The sequence below is a fragment of the Heterocephalus glaber genome, unplaced genomic scaffold (genome assembly GCF_053883595.1).
Source record: "Heterocephalus glaber isolate CG9 unplaced genomic scaffold, H.glaber_assembly_v1.0 deba00001457, whole genome shotgun sequence".
Taxonomy (NCBI): domain Eukaryota; kingdom Metazoa; phylum Chordata; class Mammalia; order Rodentia; family Bathyergidae; genus Heterocephalus; species Heterocephalus glaber.
Genome location: NW_028258305.1, coordinates 43,028,883 through 43,055,536, shown reverse-complemented (window position 1 = coordinate 43,055,536; position 26,654 = coordinate 43,028,883). Strand labels below are relative to the sequence as shown.

Sequence of the window (26,654 nt, the reverse complement as noted above, 5' to 3'; positions counted from 1 at the left end):
ATTGCTGCAACATGAGAGGCACCCTGACCTCTGCATGTTCTAACATTAATTAGGTCCAAACTGAAAATCTGTTTCTATGTGAGAACTGCATGTAAGAGTAGGGTCTACCTCCAGGAAGCACCCAGTGTAACTGGCAGTACTCATGCCCAGAATGCCAGACAATGAGGATGTCTGGTGGATTGTACTATTCCTTTACTGAAAGCAGTATGAGTATTACTCCCTGACTGAGCTGTATCAGAAGCCAATGGAGTGTAACAGAATCCTGAATACAAAGATATGGGTCTCCAAATGTTTCAGGAAAGCCAATACTGTAAAAGAGAATCAACAAACAAGAATTTAGGGTCAAACAAAAGTTACTAGATTAGCGCTCTAAAATAAGTGTAGTTAATAATTTTAGGCAGATAGGGAATTTATTACGTCCTTAACAGAGGCAAATGATTATAAAACATAGGTATTTATTAAAAGAGTCATTTGGAGATATGGGAGTGAGAAACATTGTTGAAATAGAACTATGCGGCCGGGCATTTAGCTCAGTGGTTTCACCATCTGCTGCACAAGCGCAAGGATCCGAGTTCAATCCCCAGTACCAAAAAAAATAAATAGAACTATCTTTGTGGTGCTAAGATGCATGTTTTAGAACTATGCACTATTGGTGGCAGAGAGAAGTGGTTCTTTTTGGTGGTCCAGTGATATAATGAGATCCCCAATTAAGGTAGTAGCAGTAGAGATAGAGTTGAAGAACCACTAGACATGTTAAAAATGTGGAATTATGAACAGCAATTGGATGCTGAAATGAGAAGAAAGAAGGGAGATCCTATAATGTTCCTTGGTTTTTAAATTTTTTTTCTGCTACATGTATTCTCTTTAATTGAAGGATTACTCAGTGAATTTTAAGTAAATCACATTAATTTTAAATGTGTTTATATATATATATATATATATATATATATATATATCAGTTTACAACAGTAAAACTACCATCCACAACAAGATCAAGGCTATTTGGAGTCCTATATGCCTCACTTATCTGTATGTCAAGCTCTTTTTCCCTGCTTGGGAAGTTTTCTGCCATTATTTCTGTGAAGAGATTTTTTTTATGTCATCTGCACTATCTCCTGTTTCTTCATTGAGCTGAGCCCAATCAGTCTTATGTTATTCTTCTTTGCATCATCTAGCAGCTACTGGATTGATTTCTCATGTTCCCTTATAATTTTGAAGCAATTTTTCTTTTCCTGGTCACTAATTGCAATCTTATCTTCTATATCTGAAATTCTGTCCTCACATTGGCTCATTCTGCTGTGTAGACTTTCAGTGGAGTTTTTCATGTCCTGGAAATCTATTTGCATCTGTTTTATGGATTCCATTTATTTCTTATGTTGGGATTCCATCATGTTCCTCAGCTCCTCTCTAGATTTATTAATCATGTCTTGCACTAGGGGCACAATTTCTCCTGTTATCTGAGAAATTATTTCTGATTTCATTTTTTCCAGATCCCCTTTTGTTGCCAGTTCAGTGGGTCCAGGTGGTTGAGTATCAGAGTGTTCCATCTCATTTCCCTTTGGGGTTGCTGTAGGTGATCTGGAAGTCTGGTTTTGAGACTTATTTACGTGTTTTCTCATTTCGACTGGGGCCGGGGGGCTGTTAGCGCCTGCACGGATTACCTCCTCTGAGCTGCGTGAGGTGGGACAGGGGCCGGGAGCAGAGGTAGGGATGGTGACCCAAAAGCTCTTTCCTGTGGGCTGGGAGCAGCCGGAGGGATAGTGGCCGGGAAACCCCTTCCTCTGGACCAGGAGCCGTAGGATGGTGGCTCAGAAGCCCCTCCCTCTGGGCCGGGAGCTGTGGGAGGGATGGTGTCCCGGAAGCCCCTTCCTCTGGGCCAGGAGCAGCGGGACAGAAGGTGGCCCAAAAGCCCTTTCCTCTGGGCCAGGAGCAGCGGGACAGAAGGTGGCCCAAAAGCCCTTTCCTCTGGGCTGGGAGCAGCGGGAGGGATGGTGACCGGGAAGCCCCTTCCTCTGGACCAGGAGCAGTGAGACGCCGGCTCAGAAGCCCCTACCTCTGGGCCGGGAACAGTGGGACTCAGTACCTTGGTCTGGTGGTCTGGTGTCCTCTGCGTCTTTGTAGTGTGGAATCAGGTGGCTGCCTGTCTGTCCCGGGGTGATTCGGTGTCTTCTGCGCGACTCAGGACCTCGGTAGGGCGTGCACAGACCTTCCTGTCTGCAGTGGGCTGATTCGGCGTGTGTTCCCACAAGATATTGAACAAAAATCTTATGTATGAATGCCACATAGTTGCTTAAATGTGAAATTTCTTGTAATATCCTTATTTGTGCCTAATGAAAATATTACTCTCCATTTCTGTGACCTAAAGAGTTTCTGTTACCTTTAAAGCACTTTAACCTTTGTTTTATACAAATGTGAGTACCTCGGATCAGAGATTGACTTTTTTTTACTCAGTTTATGAGTATAATTCACCTCTGTCTCTGCCAATGTATTTTATGCAAATTTTAACACTTCCTTGATATTCTTCCTTTCCTAGTTTTTCTTGTTTTTTTCACTTGTTTTCTGTTCCAGAAACATTGAATGTACATACTCTATTTTTGTCCACAACTCAATGACAAATTGACTTTTATGAACTACTGTCTATCTGATTCAGTAATTACTGGTTTTTCCAGTGCAGTATTTCCAACGTATTCACCCTTCTCTCCCTAGTGCTTTGGAAAATTTCTCCTTATATTATCAGTATTAACATTATAAACTTGTTAGTTTTTTTTCTTTAAAGGAAATAAAACTGTACTGTTTCCAATATTGTCAGACTAGCATTTAGAATGTCTTTACTGTACTTGTCCTGCCCACGGTGGCAAAGCACTTTTATCTAACATACATTTGGCTTAACAACATGTGTCTTTATATTACATGGCAAAAATAAAACAGTTTTTATTTGCCCAATACACTGAATATTTGGCATACACTTTGACAGTTTAAAACTACATAAACTGAAAATTTTAGATTTAACATACAAATCTGTTTTGCATTTAGGTTTATTACCCTATATGTAACAATTTTAGACTTCACGGTTCTTAATTAGTTTGTATCAAATCTTTCTTACAATTATCTCTGTGCTTTTTAACAAATTTTTCTGCTGGCTACAGTAAATCATTCAACAAAATTTTCACAGAAGGTTCTTGGTCAAAATACTTTCTTAACCCCTTGGTATCTGAGAATGTCTTCCGGTTGCCTTTATACACAAATACTAACTTGGTAGGCTAAATAATTCTTGGTTCAAAATTATTTTCCCTTAAAAAACATAGATGTTGTTCCATTGTCTTCGAGCATTAAGAATTGCAGAAAAACTGAGGTCTCCCTGACTTTTGCCCCTTTATAGGTAACCTGCTTTCTCTGTCTGGATACTTGGAAAATTTTTTCTTTATCTTTGAAATTTAAAAAAAATCACCTAGCTGGGCCTGGTGGCACGTGCCTGTAATCCCAGCACTCGGGAGCCTGAGGTGGGAGGATCATCACAAGTTCTAGGCCAGCAGTCACCAGGATACGTCTAGGTGGTGCTTTCTTCTCATTAAATATTAAAGGTTCCTTGTGGGCTTTCTTCATTTTTCAACTCTGGAAAGTTTTCTTCAATTATTTCCTTAGTGTTTCAGCTTCATTTGCTTTGTCCTCTGTTTCAAGTATTCCTATTACATGTAGATTGAATCTTTTGGATAGGCCCTCTACATCTTTCTCTACTCTTTTCTTGTCTTAATTTCTTTGGCCTTTTCCTTTGCATTCTGGGAGAATTTCTCTTGTTTTACATTTACTTCAGCAGTTTTATTTTGTGACCAACCTTGCTTATGTTTCCTTTAAATGGAAGGTCATAATCTCTTCCATGTAGTCACACACTACCTGCTCTATAATTAAACCCACATGGGTAATGAACTCTTTTATAAGATGGTCAATACTTTGTAGATGATCACAGTAGACCAGTACATCAATATCAAGAGGAGGCATTTTTTTTTCACTTACTTAGCTCTCTGAACTGTGGTCTTAAGACCTTTTCAATGGCTCTTTGTGATGGGGCCTAAAGTCAAGGTCTTCCCAAGCACTGATGTTGAAGAACAATCAAAATGGCTCCTTCTACATCCTAAGTTTCTCAATTGGGTGAGTGGAGAGATACTTTGCTTTAAGCGAAGGTTGCAAATTCAAGAGTAAAAGCAGTTTTTGAGGTGAGAATGGAGGATACTGTTATCTTACTTGGGCACATTGAGAGTAATGTGTTTGTTAGACAACCATGTAGAAGGGTGTAATCTGTTAGACTTGGGCATATGTGGATTTGGAACACAAATGGGCTTGAACAAGGTTTAGAAGTCATATAGGTGATAATGTTAGTTGATCTCATATTCATGAGTAAGGTAGCTCAGGAGATCTCTTTAGACAGAAACAAAATGACTGTTACTATTTGAGAAATGTATAGAAAAGAAGCTAGCCCAGAAAAAAGAGGAAAGGAAGGTTGAAAGACGGAGGAGTGAACCAATAGTAGTGTTGTGTTTGTTAGCTTTCCATCACTGTAATAAATACCTGGGGAAAACAATTTAAAGGTGGAAAGGTTTAATTGTGTCAGAAGTTTCAGTCCATGGTTACTTGGCTCCCTTTTTTATAGGTCCATCCATGGTGAGGCAGAACAGGGCAGGGAGCATATGGTGGAAATAGTGGCTCATTTCATAGTGGACAGGGCAGAGAGGGAGGGAAAGAGAGGAAGAAAGAGAAACAGGCAGATAGGGAAAGGGAGAGACAGGCAGGAAGGGACTGTGAAGAAAATATGCTCTTCCAGAGCATGCTCCCAAGGACCCTGTTCCCTTCAACTAAATCCCACCTTCTAAGTTTCTACTACCTTCTAGAAACTCTTCACATTATGAACTCATCAGTGGATTAATGCATTGATGAGGTCAAATCTCTTTATGATCCAGTCACTTCCTGAAAGTCCCATCTCTGAACATGACTGTATTGAGGACCAGTCCTTCAACATATGACTCTTTGGGAACATTCCAAATCTAGACTATAGTAGATGTTACAGAGATCGGCAAAATAGGGGTAGTCAATAGTGCCAGATTACCAAACGGTAAATAAGGGCTGAGTGGTGATTTGGTGATTAAGAAGTAACTAAAACAGGAATAATGTCAGTGGAATAAGTGGGGCTAAAACCAGAGTCCAGTCACTAAGTAATTAATTGGAGCATAAATGGAATTTAAGGTGATAGGGTCTGTGAGTATGACCTGCAGACACAAGTGTGTAAAGGAGTGACGTCTGAGAGTGGGGTGAGGGAGGGCTGAGAAATTGAGGGGGAGCACGGACTCATGTCCACTAGTCTTGTTTTCTTCCCTAGCCTCTGACCTCTCTACTAGTTTCTCTTCTCTACAAAGATTGGCAGATGTTTTCTCTTAATTTTTTGCCTCCTATTTTAACTTACCCAAATTATATGGCCTAAATGAATCTACTTTTTTCTTTATCTAGAAAGTTTCATGTAATGTTTTACAGTCTTGTCCATCTATTTATATGTGCTCTGACTCTTTAGCTTCTTGATACCATAAGGTCTTCAAGGTCTAGGACTATGTCTTTTTGTGTCTTCAGCTTGACCACAAGCTCAAATAAGGTGCTCAATTAAGAGTCATTGAAAATCAATTACACAGACACAGATGGAGGAATCTTGTGGAACAGTTCTTGAAAAAAAGTGTATTTTAAACAATTAAAGACTTGATTTGATTTGTGGGAAAATATTGCCAACCTTAAAATGCATTAAGTTTTATGTCCTGACTACAGGAAAAATTAACTGTGTTGCTCTAGGGAGAATACCTATAACATATGTCTGACTCTGAATATCTTATTTAAGAACATTGAGAACTAGAACATTATTCAGTAAAGAGAAAAGCAGTGGGGTAGAGACTGCTGATTGCTTACCCAGTATCTATTCTCTTTTTCTTTCTTAGTAATGTAAATGCTCCTTTGTGGGCACATCACTGAGCCCAGATGTAAAATGACATTTCCTAGTAGCTGTAAACCGAAGTCTTTGGGTGGGGCTTCTAGGAAAGTGCTTTAAAGGAGATGGACTCATCTGGGAAGCCTTAGAGGAGCCCTTGTCCCTTCCTCATTTCTTCTGGCTTGGACATAAATATGGTTTCTAGAGTTTTGGTGATCATCTTTTGGCCATGAAATGACTTTGACCATTGACACCATGGGGCAGAGCTGACCAAGAGAAACAGTAGAATGAAGTAGGATGAACAGGGGTTCTTGGTGACTGTAGAGCAGCCAGTTTATCCTCTGCCTTCCTCCAGACCTTTGGTGAGAGAGAAAAATAAACTTTTTTTTTTCTTTCTGTAAACCAAAGGTATTTTTCTTTATCTTCTTCTTTCTTCTTCTTCCCTTGTAGTACTGGGGATTGAACAGAGCTACGTGCGTAGCCCTTTTACAGTTTTTAGACAACCACTTGCTAAGTCACTAAATTGCCTGGCCTGGGCTCAAACATGCACTCCTCCTGCCTCAGCCTCCCAGAGTGCTAGAATTACAAATGTGTGTCATCGTGTCCAGCACCACAGGTATTTTTCTTGTGCAACTGAACCAATTCTGACAGAAAGCCATCCCACTCATTAAGGCTATATGTATAGAGGCTATCATTAGTGGCTACTTTTTTACAAATGGAAAAGAGGTTGTGGAACCAGCTGTTTGGGGTTCCCAAGTGTTACATAAAGGGGAGATTTTTTGAAAAAAAAAATTTAAACACAGATATAATCCTTTTCCAAATTCTGATTCTGAAAAAAATAGCTATATTTTATATGTGTGAGCAAAAAGAAAAATAATAGGACATAAGACTCAACAGTTCGGATAATTTGAGTTTTCATAGTAGATGGTTACCTGTGAAATAGTTATAACACTATAACAGATGTTAAAAAATTCAAATTCCTAGATTCAGTGACATTTAAAAAGGGATTGTTATGAATAAGAGGCATTCTGAAAGTGGGAAAAGCTTTTAGAAAAGAAAATCATTAATATCGAACTACAATAAATAACAATAGTGAGAAGTAGATTGGGTACTCTAGAAAATAATGGTAGTGATCTTGAAGACTAGTCCAAATGATATTACAGAATTATGGGAAAATAGACATGGAGATCATGTCAAAACATAACATAGTAGATAGAGCCACAAGTCCTAATATATATTAATTGGGGATTCTAGAAGAAAAGAACAAAAAATAGGACATAAGTAATCAGGAAATACACAAATATTGAAAATATTACTAAACTGGAGTTGTATTTTTACTCTTTTGGTTTTTTTGGTACCAGGGATTGAACTCAGACCCTTGCGCTTTTGAGGCAGGTAGCAGAACCACTGAGCCTAAATCCCAGGCCCTTGGAGTTGTACTTCTAAAGGAATTCACCACATAAAAAAGATTAGCGATGGCTGCCTGAGGATCTGCCCAAGAATGACACTTCCAGACCGGGAAGTTCATCACCAACTGACAATTTCAAAGGAAACAAGTGGTTATCGATGTCTTTCACCCTGGGAAAGCAACAGTACCTAAGACAGTCAGTAAAAACTTGCCAGAATCTGTAAGACCACACCAGATGTCATTTTTGTGTTTGGATTCAGAATCCATTTTGGTGGTGACAAGACAACTGGCTTTGGCATGATTTATGATTCCTTGGATTATGTGAAAAAGAATGAACCCAAACAGAGACTTGCAAGACATGGCCTGTGAGAGAAGAAAAAGACTTCAAGAACACAGCAAAAGGAATGCAAAAAGAGAATGAAAAGTGTCAGGGGATTGCAAAGTCCAGCAGGGCTGGTGCTGGCAAAAAGCATGCTGGAGATAGGAGAGTAGCCGGAGTAGTGAAGATTCTGCAGTGCGTGTCTGCAGTGATTGTATGCACTTTTCGTGAGAGGATTAATTAAGTGTAAAAACTTTAAAAAATAAGATTAGTGAGTTTATTAGTGATATATTTGCTAATGTTCAAGGATAAGGGAAAATTCTGTAAGTATTTGGGGAGTGGGAGACCAAATGGTTTTCAAAGGAAAGATAATCAGGTTGGTAGGTATGCATTTTCTATTCAATGAAAAATCCTGAATCAGAGAATCCCAGACTTTGATTTATAGACTAGTAAGATTCTAGTAGAAAATTTCGGTATTATTTTCTTTTTCCTCTCTTCCTTCTTTCCCTCTTCCTGTTCCTCCTTTCTTTCCTTTCTTTCATCCCTCCCCTTTTGTCTGTTCCTCCTTCCCACTTTTTTCCCTCCCTCTCTCTCACTATTCTCTTCCTACTACACAAGGATATAACAAATAATATTTTGCTTTAGATTAAATTATACTTTTCTTGGTTGTACTAAAGATGAGTGAATACTGTCACAAATAGCATTGGCTCCAGGGTTGGAGTTTCGGAAATATTGTAGGCGGCATTGGTCTTTCTACAAGGTTGTGAGAGAAAAGCATGTGAGCTCAGAGTTTTGTATCTTGTCATTCATGTACACAGACAAAAGAAACATTTCCAGACAGATGAAGTTTTAGATATTTTATTAGATTTGTACCTTTTTTGAGGAGTGTCCATAGAAATACTCCTTAGAATAATTAATAAACTTGATTTAGTAAATTAATATTAAACTTTGTACCTTACAGAAGAGATTTTGAGTATCTATAAATAGCTACTAAGCCAGTCACAAAAAGAAAAAAACAGAAACTCAATAGTTTATTTTAAGCATTTATTGTATTCCTACTGTGTGCTAGGGAGAGAACTCGTAGGATGCAATGATAGATAAGGTTATGTGATTTTGCCCTAATGGAGTTTATAGTCTTGCAAGGGATACAAAGTAACTAGGTTGGTTGCTGGGGATTTAGCTAAGTAGTTCTGCCGCCTGCCTTGCAAACACAAGGACCCGAGTTGGATCCCCGGTACCAAAAAAACAAAAAGAAAAACAAAGTAACCAGGTTGCTACAGTGCAGTATGATGGATGCTACCATGGGTGGATTACAGGGTAGCATATAAACTTGGTGCAGGAACTCTTGACTCAGAAGGGGATGGGGGGCGTGGAAGGGCAGGTTTGGCTTTCTGAAAAAGGAACATTTGAAGGCTAAGGATTTAGCTCAGTGGTGCCGCTGCCTGCCTTGCATACGCAAGGTCCCAAGTTCAATCCCTGTACCAAAAAAAAAAAAAAGGAACATTTGAGTTGAGAAAAGAACTCGAGAGAGAAATGAGAAGATATCAGATTAGTTGTTTGCAGAGGGTATAAAGTAAGAGAAATAGATAACACTGGAGCGATAAGCAGTGATAGTATCACACAGAATCTTAAAAGCAGTATCAGGGTAGTTGGGCTTTCTCTTGAGAGAGATAGGAAGCTATTGGAAGATTTTAATAATGAAAAAAGTGGTATGATCTAGTTTATTTTTTAGAACAGTCAGGCTTTAATGTGAATGGATAAAAACCAGGTAAAACTGAAGGTAGGGAGATGGGTGTATTCATATGTTTATTTTTTTTCTTTTTTTCATTTTTTGAGATAAAGTTTCACTATGTAGTTCAGGCTGCCCAGGCTGGCTTCAAACTCACAGTGATCTTCCTGCCTCAGCCACTGGAGTGCTGGGATCACAGGTGTGCACTACCATGCCCAGCTATATGTTTATTCTAATAATAAATATTTTTAGGTCAGCGGTGATGTTAGGGTGGCTGCAGTAGGATCACAGGGATGGAGAGAAGTAGATGGACATAAGAAGATTTATGATTTGGTATCAGCATCTGGAAAAAATAAGTAGAGAGTGGCCAATGGTGGGAACCAGGTTTCTTACTTTTGGGGAGTGAGGTTACAGGTAGCCAAGAAAGGGGAAAGACTAGAATAAACCATATGGTATTGGATTAGAGTTAGAGATGTCCGTATGAAATTCATGTTTAATATAGTTGCAGGTACTGAGATAATTACAGATATGCATGTGTACATGGCCTTGTAGTGTACATTCATTTCCTAGCTCTGTCTGCTAAGAGGGCCTAGGAGCAGTGATACCCAGTAGCACGAGCACACTTAGCACCCCAATTTGGTTGTAGTGTTCCCCACTAAAAAGAACCAAGGCTTCCTGGAAAATGGTTGATTCTAGGGCTGGGGCAGAGAATATGCAAATGAACCTAGAATATCTTCTGGAGCCAGCAAGTAAGAAAATGCCCCAAATCCAAAGGGATTGGGAAAGGATACAAAAGTCAGTCTGAAAGAGTACATGCCATGATCAAAGCCACAGCAAGTTGAGCAACAAAATAAATAATAGCATTAGATTATAACCCAAGCAAGAAAGTAAATATTGAGTCCATACTAATTAAATGATTGAATTAATAAATGACCTCACTTATTTACTAATCTTGTACAGAAAATTCCAAATAATTTGTGCAAATGTTTTTTCCCCACAAAGAGGTAGAACTTAACTCCCTACTCCTTGAATGTGTGATTCATTTAGATAACTAAGGAAATGGTTATTTGAATAGATGTTGTTTAATATCAAGTAAGTCAGGCTGGGGATTTAGTGGCACCGAGCCTGCCTCACAAGCGCAGGGTCCTGAGTTCGATCCCCAGTACCAAAAAAAAGATCAAGTAAGTCAAACATCACAATATGTTCATGGGCTATAGCATTAAAGAATATTGATGATCTAAATGACAATAGTTCTAGGGGACTTTGGGGATCTTAATTTATATGGTTGTAACTTTAACCAACTTTATAGAATATTCTGTGTATTCTTATTAAAGATTTAATGAGAAACTGACAGTTATTTAGTGTCTATCAAAAGCTCACTTAAAACCTCAGATCTGAGGAAGACAGTCTAATGAATATCTTAATTATGCATTCATCCAGTTTCTTATATTATGTCTTCAGAGAACAAAAATATCAAGATCCTGACATCTTGGTCTCTCTTGACATGAAAATGCCGTTGCTTGGCTCTGATATGTCATCTGTCTGTAAGAAACATAGCTTGAGTGATGTGCATTTTCTAAAATTATATTTGAAAATTTAGTCCACTGGGTTCATTGTTCTTTGTACAGGTTCATACAGTTCAGATACAAAATTTACATGTTTTCTTCTTTCAAGACATGAAAATTTATAACCTGGAAAATATAGACCCAAATTTGACTCAGTGTTTGTAATCTGCTGATATCATAAGCTTGATAATATTTGTTTCAGTTTCTTGTTGCCATATAGCAAATCATCGCAGAACTTTGTGGCTTAAAACAATGATTTATTATTTTTATAATGCTGAGCATCAGGAGTTTGGCTAGGGGATTCTTTTCTTTGTGGCATCAGCTGGGATTACTTAGCTGGTGGTTGACTGGGCTAGGCTTATGGCTTATGGCTTATGGCTTATGGCTTCCCTCATGTCTGATGCTTCAGTGTGCCTCCTACAGCATTGTGGTATTGGTGTATTTGGATTTCTTACCTGAATTCTGGCTTCCAAGAGAGAAAGGAGACCCTGGCAGTCCTGCTCTGAAGTTTAAGAATATTGCTCCCACTACAGCCGGCTTGTCAGAGCAAGTCCCAATGCTTACTGAGATTTAAGGGACTGGGAAATAAAGTCCCATCTCTTGATAGGTGGCATGATATATGCAAACTGGGAAGAAAGACAGCCATCATTGGACGGTAGTATGTGGCCATACCATCTACCACAGTATCTAATCTTTTAGTTTTATTTACATGGTTTTGCCTTGTATTTTAACTTGTAACCAATTCAAGTCCTCTTAAACAGGTTATAAATATTAAAGAAAACTCATTACCTTAACTTAAAAGAGCTTAGGATAATGGGAAGCCCTGCTAAAATGCTTTTATTGTCACTCACTGTAATTTATCTTAGATTAATAAGTATCTTGGGTTGTTTAGTTGAAATTCTTCCAATGCACCTTTACTTAGTAATTGGAGCTATGTTATGAGAATTTACTTCTTCATCTTAGTCTTCCCTAATCTGGGAAGTTTACTATACATTGCATATTTTTTAAAGCTCTGATAAACTATATGGAGCACAGCCTAGCAGAGGCTATCACAATTTAAAATTGTTACTCTTTGACCTAGTAATTCCATTCCAGGAGTACAGTACACAGATATCATTGACAGTAATGGCAAAATATTGGAAACAGCATTATCAGTGAGAGACTGATTAAATTATAATGTGTTAATACATGAAATTATTTAAAGGTTGCAGAAATTCTTTAAGAGTAATATGAAATGAGCTGTAAGATACAGTAAGTGAAATGTAATGTAAAACTGTCATACTGTTCCACTACTTTCATTTAAAAATAGATGTATATATGCAAAATGAAAACCATTTTGTATAAACTAATATGCATTAATAAAAATGTTAACATATAAATATAGTTTATAGAAAAATATGGAAACTAAAAACATACATATATATGTTTTTGTATACATAGGACACTTGTGAATACACAGTGAACAAGGAAAGAGAACTGGATCATTGGGGAGAAATTTCTATTCATCATAACTTTGTATAATTTGCTTTTTGTATCAAATTCATATATAACATACTTTAAAAATTAACTTTAAAAAAATGCTCTGATAGTTTTGTAGTAGTCCCTCCTTGCCCTTGGAGGACATAATCTCTCTCCCCCTACAGATGCCTAAAACCGCAGATAGTACCGAACCCTATATATGCTGTTTTCCTATACATACTTAACAGTGATAAGATTTAACTTATAAATTAGCATAATTAAAGATTATCGACAATAATAAAGCAGTTAAAACAGTATACTGTAATAAGTTATTTGCATGTCATCAGTGGTCTTTCTGAAAATATCTTATAGTATTGTTCTCACCCTTCTTTTGATGATGTGAGATGATCCAGTACCTGAGTAATGAGAGGCAGTGGGTTAAATTACGTGGCATTGTGACATAGCATTAGGCTATATGACATTCTGAAGATACCTCAGAAGAACCATCTGCTTCCTTTTGGAATGGAATGGCACAAGATTTCATTGAACTGCTTAGAATGGCATGGAGTTTAAAATTTACAAATTGTTTACTTTTGGAATTTTCCATTTAATATTTTTGGGCTGTGTTTGACCACTGGTAGCTGAAACTGTGAAAAGTGAAACTGTGTATGGGGATACTGCTGTAGTATTTCAATTTTGGATGTCTTTTATGTACGACAGCACATTGAATGATTTATTCAAACAGTGGGCTAGATTTAGGAAGCCAACAAATCATTAGGGAAAATTAAACACATCTCCTATATAAGGGGACTGCTTATTGGAGTTGTCATTTTCCCATTGTTCACATATTTTGCCCATTATTTTTATTGGATTGTCTATTTTCCTATTGTGTTGAAGAATATTTTTATATTCTGGAAACAAGTTCTTTAGCAGGTGTTTGTTTTACAAATATTTTCTCCATCTTTATGGTTTCATAACATTGCCTGTGAAAAGTAGATGTTTAAAATTTTGATAAAGTGTTATTTATCAGTTTTGAATAATTTTTGGGTTTTTTGTCATATCTAAAAACTCTTTGCTTAGAGTGGGAGGAACAGGGCAGTGAGTGGGCCCCTCCTGGCGTCCCCCTCTCTTTATGCCGTCCACATCTTGTGGGAACCGGGAGAAGTTCTACCTGTGGGATCCTGAGAGGCAGAGCTGTGTTGATCCTGGGATCCTGCCAGCCTCTCTTGCCACCCAGTCTAAGTCACACCCTGTCTTCTCTCTCACTGAGTTGAGGTTGAGAGTTTAACATATGGATTATCAGTTGTTCTAGCACCATTTGTTGCAAAGACAAGTCTTTTTCTATTGAATTACCCCAGTCCTTTCGTTGAAAATTGACCATAAATACGTAGATTTATTTTTAGTTGTCTCTTTTGTTCCATTGATCTTTATGTTTATTGGCGCCAGAATCACAGTGTTGTGATTACTTCTTTATAGAAAGTCTTGCAGTCAGATCCAACTTTTTTTTTCTTTTTAAAGATTGTTTTGACCATTCTTTGTTCTTGACATTTCAATATAAATTTTAGAATTGGCTTTCTCTGTTCTACAAAAAACCTTACTGGGATTATAATTGAGATTTACATTAACTCTATAAATTAATTTGGCGAGAATTTACATCTTAATTTTGGTCATTAATCGTTTTATACATATAAGGGGTGAACAAAATGTATATAGTAAATATTTAATTTAAGAAATTATTACAGTAAAAGACATTGCCATTAACTCCCTAAAACACACTCCACCACATACTTTGAACACACGTTTTCCATTGTCCTTGCTACTTTCTGAAGCAATTTTGGAAGTTCTCTTTTGTGAGTGTCTTTATAAGATGTGGTCAAAAATATGGTTCAGGGCCGGGGATTTAGCTCAGTGCTTCCACCGCCTGCCTCACAAGCGGAAGGTCCCAAGTTTTATCCCAGGTACCAAAAAAAAAAAAATGTATATATATATGGTTCATACTTCTGCTGAGTGCCATCCAGTGGAACAGCAGGTTCATAAAAATAGTAGTATGTTCTCCTCTACCTTATTCATTAGATCTGGCACCATGTGACTTCTGGCTCTTCTGTAACATCAAAATGACCATGCAACTTAAACATTTTGAGTCAACTGAGGACATAAGACAGCCGTACAACTCAACTAAAGACACACACACACATGCACAAATCATACATGATTTAGTAGTGTCTGCAGTGTTAGGCATCCATTGGGGGATCTTGAAACATAACCTCCATGGATAAGTGGACCTACTATATCTATGAAGTCTCTAGGGTTGTGCCCTTTTCATTCCTGGCATAGGTAATTTGTGGCATCTCTCCCTTTTCTTAATTACTCTAGCAGAAGTTCATTCAATTTCGTTGAGGTTTTTAGAAAATTAGATTTTGGACCCACAGCTTTTCTCTATTTTGTTTCAGTTTTATTCCTTCCTATAATTCCTTTTGGTTATTTGCTCTTTTTATTTTCATCTTCCTTAAGATGGAAGCCTGAATTATTGATTTAAGCCCCTCTTATTTTCTAATGTTAGTATTTAATGCTGTACTTTTCTAAGAATTACTTTAGTAGTGCCCCACAAACTTTGATATGTTCTATTTTAATGTTCATTAAGTTAAAAGTATTTTCTAATGTTCCTTACTGTTTTATCCATCGGGTATTTTGATATATATTGTTAATTTCCACCTCTGATAATTATCAGATGTTGATTCTAATTAAATTCTGTTTTGGTCTCAGAAAGTACATTATTTTATATTAATTCTTTTAAATATCTTGAAGTTCCCAGCACCCAGAAGGAAGCTCCCCGCCTCCATCCCAGGCTCCTAGGGCAGAGAAGGTGAGCCAGTCCCAGCACCCAGAAGGAAGCTCCCCTACCATCATCCCAGGCTCCTAGGGCAGTGAAGCTCAGCTGGTCCCAGCACCCGGAAGGAAGCTCCCCCACCGCCATCCCAGGCTCCTAGGGCAGTGAAGCTCAGCTGGTCCCAGCACCCGGAAGGAAGCTCTCTGCCTCCATCCCAGGCTCCTAGGGCAGCGAAACTGAGCCGGTCCCAGCACCCGGAAGGAAGCTCCCCCGTTGCCATCCCAAGCTCCTAGGCAGAGAAGGTGAGCCATGTGGGTGCCAGAAGCACCCCCCCTCCCCGCCGTGGAAATGAGAAGACGCATAAACAAGCCTCCGAAACAGACTTCTTGATCACCTACAGCAACCCCAAAGGGAAACAAGATGGAACACTCTGATACTCAACCACCTGGACTCTCTGAACTGGCAACAAAAGAGGATCTGGGAAAAATGAAATCAGAAATAATTACTCAGATAACAGCAAAGATTTTTCTCATAGTGAAAGACATGATTAATAAATCTAGAGAGGACACAGATAAAAAAAATAAAGGATCTGAGGAACATGATGGAATCCCAACATAGGAAACAAATGGAATCCATAAAACAGATACAAAGAGATTTCCAAGAGATTAAAAACTCCATTGAAAGTCTCCGCAGCAGAATGAACCAATGTGAGGATAGAATTTCAGATATAGAAGATAAGATTGCAATTAGTGACCAGGAAAAGAAAAATCGTTTTAAAATTGTAAGGGAACATGAGAAATCAATCCAGCACCTGCTAGACAATGCAAAGAAGAATAACATAAGACTCTTTGGGGTCAATGAAGAAAGAGGAGAGAACGCAGATGACATAAAAAAATTCTTCACAGAAGTAATGGCAGAAAACTTCCCAAGCAGGGGAAAAGAACTTGACATACAGATAAGTGAGGCATATAGGACTCCAGCTAGCCTTAATCAAAAAAAATCTACACATAGGCATTTAATAATTATGATTCCAGAAATCCAACAGAAGAATAAAATTCTACAAGCAGTGAGAGAAAAGAAACAAATCACATACAAAGGAAAGCCCATCAGAATCACAGCAGACTTCTCAATGCAAACCCTCAAGGCAAGAAGAGCTTGGAGTGATGAATTTCAAGCCCTAAGGGAAAACAGCCTCCAACCCAGATTGATGGACCCTGCAAAGCTATCTTTCAAAATTGATGGAGAAGTAAGATACTTTGATGATAAAGAGCACCTCAGGAACTTTATGAATACCAAACCGGCACTCCAAAAAATTTTAGACAATACCCTAGGAAAAGACAACAAGGATCACAACCCCAGGAAGCCCAGCAGAATAAATCCACTGGGCGTGTCAAATTAAACGCAAAGTGGGGAGAATCCAACAAAAAGAAAAAGTCATGACAAGGCTGTTAAAACTTTTGACTTCATCTCCCTAATGAGTGTATAATTCAATCTTGTTATTGTACTGATTAGTATTTTTTTGATTCTAGAGTTGCACACCATTCCTTGTGCTACACTGGCTATTTATCATCTTCTTATGTCTACATTTTAATTGGGTTGTCTATTAATGAGCTCTAAGAATTCTTTATATATTCTGCTCATAGGTTATATGCATTGTAAATATGGTCTGTTTAAGGACTACTTTTCATTTTAATGATGTCATTTAAAGTTCTAAATTTTGATGGAATCTCATTTATCAATTTCTTTTATACATCATGTTTTTTGTATCCTAGGTAGTTCTTGCCTACCCTGAATTCATAAATATTTTCCCTTATAATTTCTTTTTAAAGTTTTATACTTTTAGGCTTTCTTATTTAGGTTCATAGATCCCTTCCTCTCCCAGCGATAGACTGTTACTTGCTTCTCTTTGCCATGCTTGTGGGGCGGAGTGGCTTCTTCTTTGTTCTAGTTCAGCAGAATGGTAGTTAGGCCATGTGTTCCTGGGGATTGGTGTTTGAATTTTATTTGAGGCAAGAAGTAACTTTGTAAACCAAGCTGAGAATTATTTAATGTTCGCTAGAAAAGTTAATTGGTAATTTGGAATACAAGTTCATTGTAAAGCCAAATCTTGCCCCATATATCATGTAGAATGAAGTATTCAAAAAATTAGTTCTTAGAAAAGTGAAAATCAGGGTATTTATCCTACCTCTAGCAGGGCTAGAGGAGGCAAAGTTTTAAAGAAAGGTGGTATGAATTATGGAGGAAGGACCTGATTAAGGACATATAAGAGGGTTGGTACACAGCATTGTGTCTCACAGAATTTGGAGACCATAGTGTTACTATAGGGTCATCCACATGGTTATATGATTGTCCAGAGTGGTTGATGTTTTGAAGAAAGCCCAAGGATGTCAGAGTTGGGAGCCACAGATAAAATTAACTAGCCCAAGTTCCTAAATTGACCTCCGGTAAAATGATTGTTTCTGGAGCCTCATCCATTCTCTGTCATTCTGTTAGTAAAAAGTTTAACCATGGGCAGTAAATCTAAAGCCAGTAGGGCTCATATTTCTTAAAAAGGCCTTGTCTGCAAAGTCTCCTATTTGGTGTTAGTTTTGAGGTGGCAAGGAACATTAAACATTACCATTAATTTGATAACTCTTAATTTGTAATACCCACTGCCAATGATCCAGATAAGAACAGTAGCCATGATATTTATTCGATGCTTCTTTACCTCAGAGTTAACTATTTCCTCTTATGGTTCCATTTTACCCAAGACTGGGCATTGAGGGCACTGCTGCTGGGGTGACTTCTGCAGCTCTGATGAGTAAGCTGATAGTCTATGAGTCCCTTGCCTCCTGAAAATACCAGGGAAACCCTAGTTTGCTCATACCTCCTTTGGGGATCTGACTATTTTTTGTTTTGTTTTTTGTTAAAGCCAGTTACTGCCTCTTGTCAACTTTGTAGTACTTATCTATTATACCTTTAATCTTCAATTTTTTTTCACTTATAATAGTGACAAGAATGGGAAATGGCATTTCTTAACCATCCAAAGTGTCTTGTAAGAATCTTTGTATGCTTGCAGGGAAACAGTGATGTGTCATAGTATCTAATATCTGTAATGAATTCAATGACTTAAATATGTCTTCTTTCTCCTACTTTAGATCTATCCATACTAATGGAAATGTAACCGGAACTGACTCTGATGATAAAAACCAGGACCATCAGACAAGATCATGTAGTAGGAAACTGCTTCCAAATGAAGGCACCAACATTTAGAATTTCTTCTTATTCTAAGGTATTTGAGGCACAATTTTATTTTGACTTCTTTGCAGCCATCTTATGTTGGTTTTTATGTATAGATTTACAAGTTTAAGTTCTTACATGTTAGAGTGGTTATCTTTTAGAGAGTTCATCTCTGCTTTACACCTGCCCCCCCATCAGTGGAGAAAAGATCCAGATGTCAAAAAGGTGTTCCTTACAGTTAGGAATCTTGTTAATTATAAGAAATATATTAAGTGAAGATTAAGATTAAGCTATATAGAAGAATTAAATACCAAGTTAGTAAGTATCTTACTTACACCATGACTCCTGAGATTAGCAGCTGAATCCAGTATTCTAACAGTCTGCCCACATATTATCAGAGACCTTAAACTTTGTTGTCCCTTAGTTTGGACTTTTCTCTTTTCTCCTAAATTTACCAGTAAAGGTTTTCTATTCACTGAGAAGTGTCATTGTTATTCTATAAGGTATTCCTGCAGGACCTTTGGAATCTGATGTTTTGGTTTCACTTGGACCAGAAAAGCAAGATATGTAATTAAAGAGTAAGTGACTGTTCTAAAACATGGGGTGGATCCCTACTTTAAAGACCATAGAAGACAACTGAAAACAAAAGGAAATGCAATATCGACAGAAAACAAAACAAAATTTGTCTTTTCTCTTTTCCTAAAATACACATAAATTCCAAAGAGGATATAGTTAGATGTTACACTTAAAAAATACATATATATGAGACTGAGTTCAATCCCTGGTACCAAAAAAATATATATATATTATTTTCACTTAATTTTTCCACATAGGTAGAAAGTATGGAAAATATATTAGGAGGCAGGTCAAAGTTGGTTGGTTTCCCTGTATGTTTTATACAAGCTTATAAATTAATAATGCCTTGCTAGAATCTAAAGATGAAAAGCTGAGAAAAATATATCACTTAGTAGAATTCTTTAATTTCATTCTAGTCTGCTTTGGAAAAAAATATGTAAAGCAATAAATTCCAGGATAATGATAAGAATTTATGATATGGAAATCCTAAGACTGACTCAATTATAGTAAGTGGATTATCTCTAGAAAAGGATGGTATAATTGAGCAGCTTTTGCCAAACAGAAGTTATCTTGTATCAGGTATCAGATGAAAAGAGATTGTTTTGACAACAAGTTGTAAAACTTCTCTAGCAGTTAGTAAATGTGTTGTGTTTTTCTAAGTTTTTTGGGTGTCATTTTTGAATCAAACAGCAATGATGATTAAATATATCATTTTTCTTATTACCAGAACTATTTTACTTTTTTAAAAAAGTAAAGTCCTTCCTTCTTACTTTCATTTAAGAACAATAGTTGAATGTTCAAGCTTTGCAAACAATGACTGTAGGTATGTGGAAGGATATAAATTATCGTGTAACTTTATTATAAATGAAGTTGATGATATCTTTTACTCAAGATATTTCCTGTGGGGCTAGGGAGAATGCACCCATCTGAATCTAATTTAGTTTCTCTTTCTAAGTAATAAAATCTATATTCATACCTAAGATTAGGGAATAGGAAATTCTGATTAATTGTATTTGACTAATTGGTCCTGGTTGTTAACAAGTTATGATTCTAATTCTAAAAATGTCATATAGCCTAAATTAGGTTGCTTACATTGTTAAATTAGGAATTTTTAATTCCTCAATTTCTCATATCTTCCCACTCTTTTGCAGATCATCACAGAGTATTATCTCCTATTCACATTTATTGTTTTCCTGTTTGAAAATGAAGAAAAGTAAAATTTTCACAATTTTTGTGGAAAAGTATTACATGATACATTTGAACAATATTTTCTTATAATACTTTTTGAAAGGACTTTAGACTTTGAGACTATGAAATTTTGTTATTCCAGGGAGATCAGAACAAAACAAAATTAGTGTTTAAGGGGATGAGTTAAGGCCCTACATTTCAATATGAGCTTTTGAAAATATTTTGTCTGGCTTCAATAAAACGATTGAAAACAGATTTCAGCAAGGCGTATGAGAGATTAGTCTCCCTGTGTGCAGTTTCTCTGTGGCGTGATGGGAGCACAGGCTTTGGCTCTTCCGCTTTCACACTGCTGTGGGAAACTGAGTCAGTATTTCTGTTTCCTTTTCTATAGTAAATGTTTAGACTTGTGATGAGAAATGAAAAGTATATGAAATAAAATAAAGTTTTTCAGTGTGAGATTAATGAATGTTATTGCTAAAGACAGAGACCATACAATTGAAGTATCATTCAGAGGTTTCCTTTTCATAACAAAAAACAGGTCAACACACACTATTACTGAGAAGCTTGTAAAACCAGTTTCAAAGTTAATGACAAATATTATGCTTGGAGAGAAAGTAAAATGAGCTTTTGGCAAAAATCCCTTATCAAAGGCATACCATCTGGAAAAGCAATTACTGTCATGTGTATGCTAGTGGATACTTTGTTTTTCAGTTGAAGGAAAGTACTGATGTACAGAGAATGTCCTAGTACTTGATATAGGTGTGTTACTTTTATCACTGGAAAATTACTACAGTAGAAGATCTTTGTTTTTATTTTGTTTTTGTTCCGGGGATCGAACTCGGGACCTTGCGCTTGCGAGGCAGGTGGCAGAACCACTGAGCTAAATCCCCAGCCCTTGTTTTGTTTTGATGGTAGTGATTGGTTGATTTTTTTTTTTTTTAAGCCAGGCTTTAACCTGAAAGAGTTGCTTGGATTCCTTCTGAAAAAGGCACTAACAACTTGAGCTGCAGGAAAGGGTATACTGACTTTTTGAGTAAGAGATTTGTACCAGCATATCAATTCATACCCTTTTTGCAGAGCGAACTGGCATTCAGTAATGTGATTTCTGATTATGATTCAGTATTGAAAAGAGTAAAAATTGTGGCTACAAGCAGTTTTGGGCTACTAAACCCACATCTTTTCAGAGTTTTGTGAAGAAATAGCTAGCAACTATAGTATTCTGTTTTTCCACAGTGATTTATGCTAGCTATATAGGGAGAAAGTGTTGCATGTCGGCTAGTGTTTTAGTAAAATGAGATAAATATTTCTTTACTACTAATAGTGCAATATCTGTTATTTCAAAGGGCATAGTTTAGTGTTTCAAATAGTCTGAACTAACAACTTCAGTTCACAATATCATGAATTTCAGTGTTAAACATGAAATATGAAGCTGTTTTGAAAGTCTGATTTATGACAAAATAATTCATTTTCTAAGATTTTAACCATTTTCTAGACTTGATTTTATTAATCTCACAGAAAAAAGTGTTATTTTCATCATGCATGTTTAAAAACCACATCCAAATTTTAAAATAGAACATGGAGAAATATTTTCTAGAACTAAAAGGCAAGCAGAGAATAGATTAGGAATCTTTTTGTTTCAAACTCTCAAGTTGAAGCATTTGACTTATAGCTTGGAGTAGGATATACTTTTTTTTAAATTTAAAAGTAGATTTACATAAGAAGTCTTGCTGTAATTTCTAGATTTTATGTTCCATCATAATATCAATATCCAAGCTATAAAACACTGCTCATTTATTTATAATTAGGAATTTTATTTTAGTAGAAATAATAAGAAAGAAACCAGCTGAATATGAGGATTGTTTTATGGCTCAATCTGATTTCAAACCTGGGGACTTAAACATCTTGCAGTGATCAAATAGAGTTGTGACATAAAGACTCAGACACATAATTGAATGGGCTCTGGCTGGTCAAAGATGGGACAATTGAGCATTAGTAAGCGTAACTGCAATATAATGAACACATAAAATATGTTTAAATATGAACTTATAATAGTGCTTTTAAAAAGTATCATTAGTTTTCTTTGGAATATATTTAAGAACTAACTATACTTCAGGATAGCTTCTGTTGGGAGCATTCTAGTTAATAAATGAAGGAGTGATAGAGCAGAACGTTACTATTTTATAATAATTCCTGGGCCTAAGTAGAGACCATCAGTAGACAAACAGCCAGACTTTAGATTTTTTTTAATGAAAGCTCACAGCACTACCTATGAAGTAGCTTTGCCAAAAAGAAATTTCCTTGAGCCTGAATCTGTTCTAGCCTTTAACTCTAACTACTGGTTTATGGAAAACACGAAATACAGGGGAACATGAAATACCACAAAGATATTGCCAGCAAAAGGTAGGCTGTGGGGAGCTCCTCAGGACATGTGACTTGGTTTTTTCAACAAATAAATTGTAGGGAGACAAAGGAAGAGAAAGGAAACTTTAGGGTAATAGAAATGTTTGGACTTTATTTAGTCCAGACTTTAGTATTAAAGAATTATTATTAATTTTAGGAGTGATACTAGGAGATAGTTATACTTTCAAGGTCCCTCTGTAATAGGGATATATCTTGAAATATTAATGAATGTAAAGATGTGCTTTGGATCTGCTTTATCATGGGGGGTGCTACAGGTGAGGATTGACCAACATTGACCATGAGGTGTTTGGCCATTCTTTAAGCTGGATGCAGGATTTGGGACAGTGAGTGGGAAAGGGAAAGAAGGTAGATCTTCATAATTTTCTTTAAGCTTTCTTGAAAAATTTCATAAGAGAAAGGTCCAAACAGTTTATCTTTGTTGGCTTATAAGAATACAGTTGAGTTATGTATTCAGCAGTCCACTGATTTGGGGGGGCCAGAAATGGGAGGCTCAATACCCAGGGTCTCATCGATCCATTAAGTGCTCTACTGCTGAGCTACACCCCCAGCCCTATTTAGTTAGTGAGTTTTGAGACAGTGCCTTGAAAGTTGCCCAGGCTTTCCTTGAACTTCTGCCTCAGCCTCTAGCGTAGCTAGGGTTATAGGCTTGTGGTGCTATGTCTGGTTGAATTAATGTTTCTCAATTAGCAGTAATCATGCCTCAGATAAACTTCATCGGCTATCATACTGCCACTGTGCAAAACTCTGAATTCTTATTTCTCATAATTTCTTTAGTCTATTGGGTGTTCTTTATAGAAAAAGATTTTGTTTGTCTTAGTGTACTGGCCAAAGAGTTCGGTTTTTAGTTTTTCATTTTTTATTTTTGTTAGTACCTGTTTGCAATACATAATAATTCATCCCATTCATTGTGGAGAACTGGTACCTGTACATACCACATCTCAATTCTTTTTTTCCCCTTCCCTCCACCCCCTTCTATTTTGCCAGCTTGAGATTCATTTATAAGTCATTATAAAGTTAATTATCATATATACAGATTAACAATCAGACCAATAGACAGAAAACATATAAAACACATAAGATCATTATATTAAATCAAGGTACACTTCTAGATACATTGTCCATGCTGGAAGGAGTTCAGTTTTTAAAAAATAGCTTTCATTTGTAATTTGGTTTTGGAAATTGTCTTAATATGTAGGAAATACAGAGTCCAGTTGAGTTTACTGCTTTACAAATACAAGACACTCACTAAGAGACTAAGAATCACATTAGTATGCAGCAAGAAACCAAAGAATAAACTATCCTGTAGCAAGTATCTAGTTTCTTAAAATTATATTTCCCTATCAATTTGTAAGCAGCACACTCAGGGCTCATTTTACTTTCAGTTACTTGTTGATTTTACTGGTCCTACTTGGTGAGTTTCTGTGTGACCCTTAGATAAAATTACCTCTCTCTCCTTTAACCCCCACATCTGTTAACCTCCTACTTCACTTTTATAGGCCATTTAAGATAAATTAGGCGTACTGGTGCACTGTTCAGCATATAATATGTATCTAGTAAATAAACCTTAGTTTATACTATTTTATACTTTTGTTTAAAAATTGTTCTTTATTCTTTAACTTTTAAAATGGGGAAGGGGGAATATGGCCTAGTTACTTTAGGAAGTCCTAGGCCTGGGACAGATGGGAAAACCTGTTGGTAATGTGCTATGGTGGCTTAATGAGTAATCTCTATGTTCTCTGTAAAGAATTTTTTTTAAAAAAACAGTCTCTGAGTTTGAGAAGGATTACTGACTGACTGAATTGGTTGCCAGATGAATACTTGCCTGTTAGGCAGGTGGGAACGCTTCAGGGGAAAATGTGGCCTGTGCTAACTTCCATGGGTTTTTTGGTTTCTCTTTGGCCAACTGCAGGGGGCTTTATCATATAGGAAGATACCTAAGTTTCATGGCAGGAGGCACATGGGCTGTAGTAAGAAAGAAGTTTTGATGTCACCTGGAAAGAGGGCATGATGTGGTGTAATTGCAAACAGCCTTTTCCCGATGGTTATGGAAGTCTGAAGGCCTGAAACAGTGATGCTATTTTTCTGTGCTTCACCACCCTCCTTGCTCCAACCCAGCTGTTCTTTTTGTATAGCAATAAACTGAAGCAATCTTTTCATGTATCTTTCACTGTACTTTTTAAAGGAGAAAAGGTTTTATTTTGGCTCACCATTTGTAGAGGTTGCAGTCTGTAGTTGGCTGGCTCCAAGGCAGGGCGGCCTGGCAGAGGGTCTGGCAGAGGAGGCTCACTTATGGGACAGCAGTCACGAAGCAGAGAGGACTTAACTATATTTTTAAATGATGCTAAAATATTGGAAACTGAAGATTTTAGAGATTGCAAGAGTTTTGTCTTCCAACGGGTGATTGCACTTATTGAGTGATGGCGTAGCTATTGGAATTGTATGACCTGTTGTTTGTGTTAAAGAAGATTTAAGAAGGCCATAAGTTATTGGTAAATGGTAAAATGTCATCTGAACAACAACAAAAATGTGTGTGGCAGAAACTCATCCTCCTTTCTGCTCACAAAAACTTTCAGAGGACGGATGAAATGTTCTCCAAGCTAAATCTAGGATGCTGTGGAAACCAAAAGGTAATATGCAAGAATAAGCATAGATGCGAGGTACTCAGTTTAACTTGTCAGTTACTTGGGGAAGGCATTGAGACAGTTTTGTTCTGATGACAATCTTAAATGAGGAGGCATAATTAATGTAGTCTATACAGAATGTGATAGCAAGTGAAAAGAAAAGTAAAGCCAGTATGAGGCAAGCAATATAATAATGATAGTAATAACTAATATTTAATGATTGCTGTATCAGGCACTATGATAAGATCCTCTTCCTCTCCTCTCCCCTCCCCTGTGTTGCTCAGGCTGGCCCCAAACTTCTGGGCTCAAGCAGTCCTCCTGCCTCAGTCTCCCAAGGATATAGGACTTCAGCCCTGTGCCACCAAGTGTGGCTGACATATAGTTTTCAGATACTGTCCCAGTTACATAAAGTGTACATTGTTATTATATCTACCTTATAAACAGCTATGTTAAGACTTATTTAAACATTAAATAATTGTCAGTAAAGCCAGAATTCATCCATCTCTTTCTCTTACAGTGAAATCAAGTTTGAAATTAGTACCCAGTTCTTCAATCAGAATTTTAAAAGTGAATTATTCTTTTAGTTTAAACAAATGCAAAATCTTAGATTTGAGAACACAAAGAACTGAAGTATTTCACTAGTTCAGCATAAGTTTATGATATGATGGGGCGCCTATAAAGTTTTTATAATCACAAGTATATTAGGTGTAGTATAGTGTCTCCTACAAGAATAGTCAGAGTTGTAAATGCTACTCACCAGTCAAACTGCATTTTATGATTTTATTTTAAAAAAGAGAAACTTTATTGGTTTTGATGATAGGTTTTTTTTTGGTGGTACTGAGAATCAAACCCAGGGCCTCTCGCATGTTGGGCATGCACCTTAGCACTAAGCCACACCCCCAGTCCAGTGGTGTTTTATATGGAGTGATTTTTTCAAGTATTTTATCACTTTACCTTCCTCAATTAAAAATGAACATAGTGGACTGGGGTAGATCACTTGCCTAGCATGTGCAAGGCCCTGAGTTTGATCCCTACCACCGCAGAAAAGAAAGGAACATAGAGATACAACAGTGGAATGAATTTAGTTAGCTATTAATTTTTTTGAGAATTTTTGGACTTTTTTAAAATTAGGAATTTCTTAATCATTAAGAAGCACTCTTTTCCTAACCAGTCTAGCAGAGTAAATATAAAATGAAATTTGGTACAAAATTGTGAATCATTGTCCTTATTCTTCACATAGTAAAGATGAATGTAAAGCTAGTAAAAATAGTATCCCCAAAGAAGTATATTTTAACACCTACATTTCTGATAATGGAGTTTATTTAGTTACTTATGAAGCTTTCATTTAAATTTGAGATTTAAAA

At 36.8% G+C, this 26,654-nt stretch overlaps 1 protein-coding gene and 1 pseudogene across 15 annotated transcripts in view; one reads left to right on the top strand and one right to left on the bottom strand.

Annotated features, from left to right (window-relative positions):
- Ncoa1 (nuclear receptor coactivator 1) overlaps positions 1–26,654 on the top strand; it is a 265,108-nt gene that overhangs the window by 46,656 nt on the left and 191,798 nt on the right. For all 15 annotated transcript variants that reach the window (XM_087216231.1, XM_087216230.1, XM_087216223.1 and 12 more), the window contains exon 2: positions 18,403–18,536. The gene's annotated coding sequence lies outside the window, so the exon portion shown is untranslated. The remainder of the gene's footprint in view (positions 1–18,402; positions 18,537–26,654) is intronic.
- LOC147827071 (U4 spliceosomal RNA) lies at positions 23,331–23,413 on the bottom strand (annotated as a pseudogene).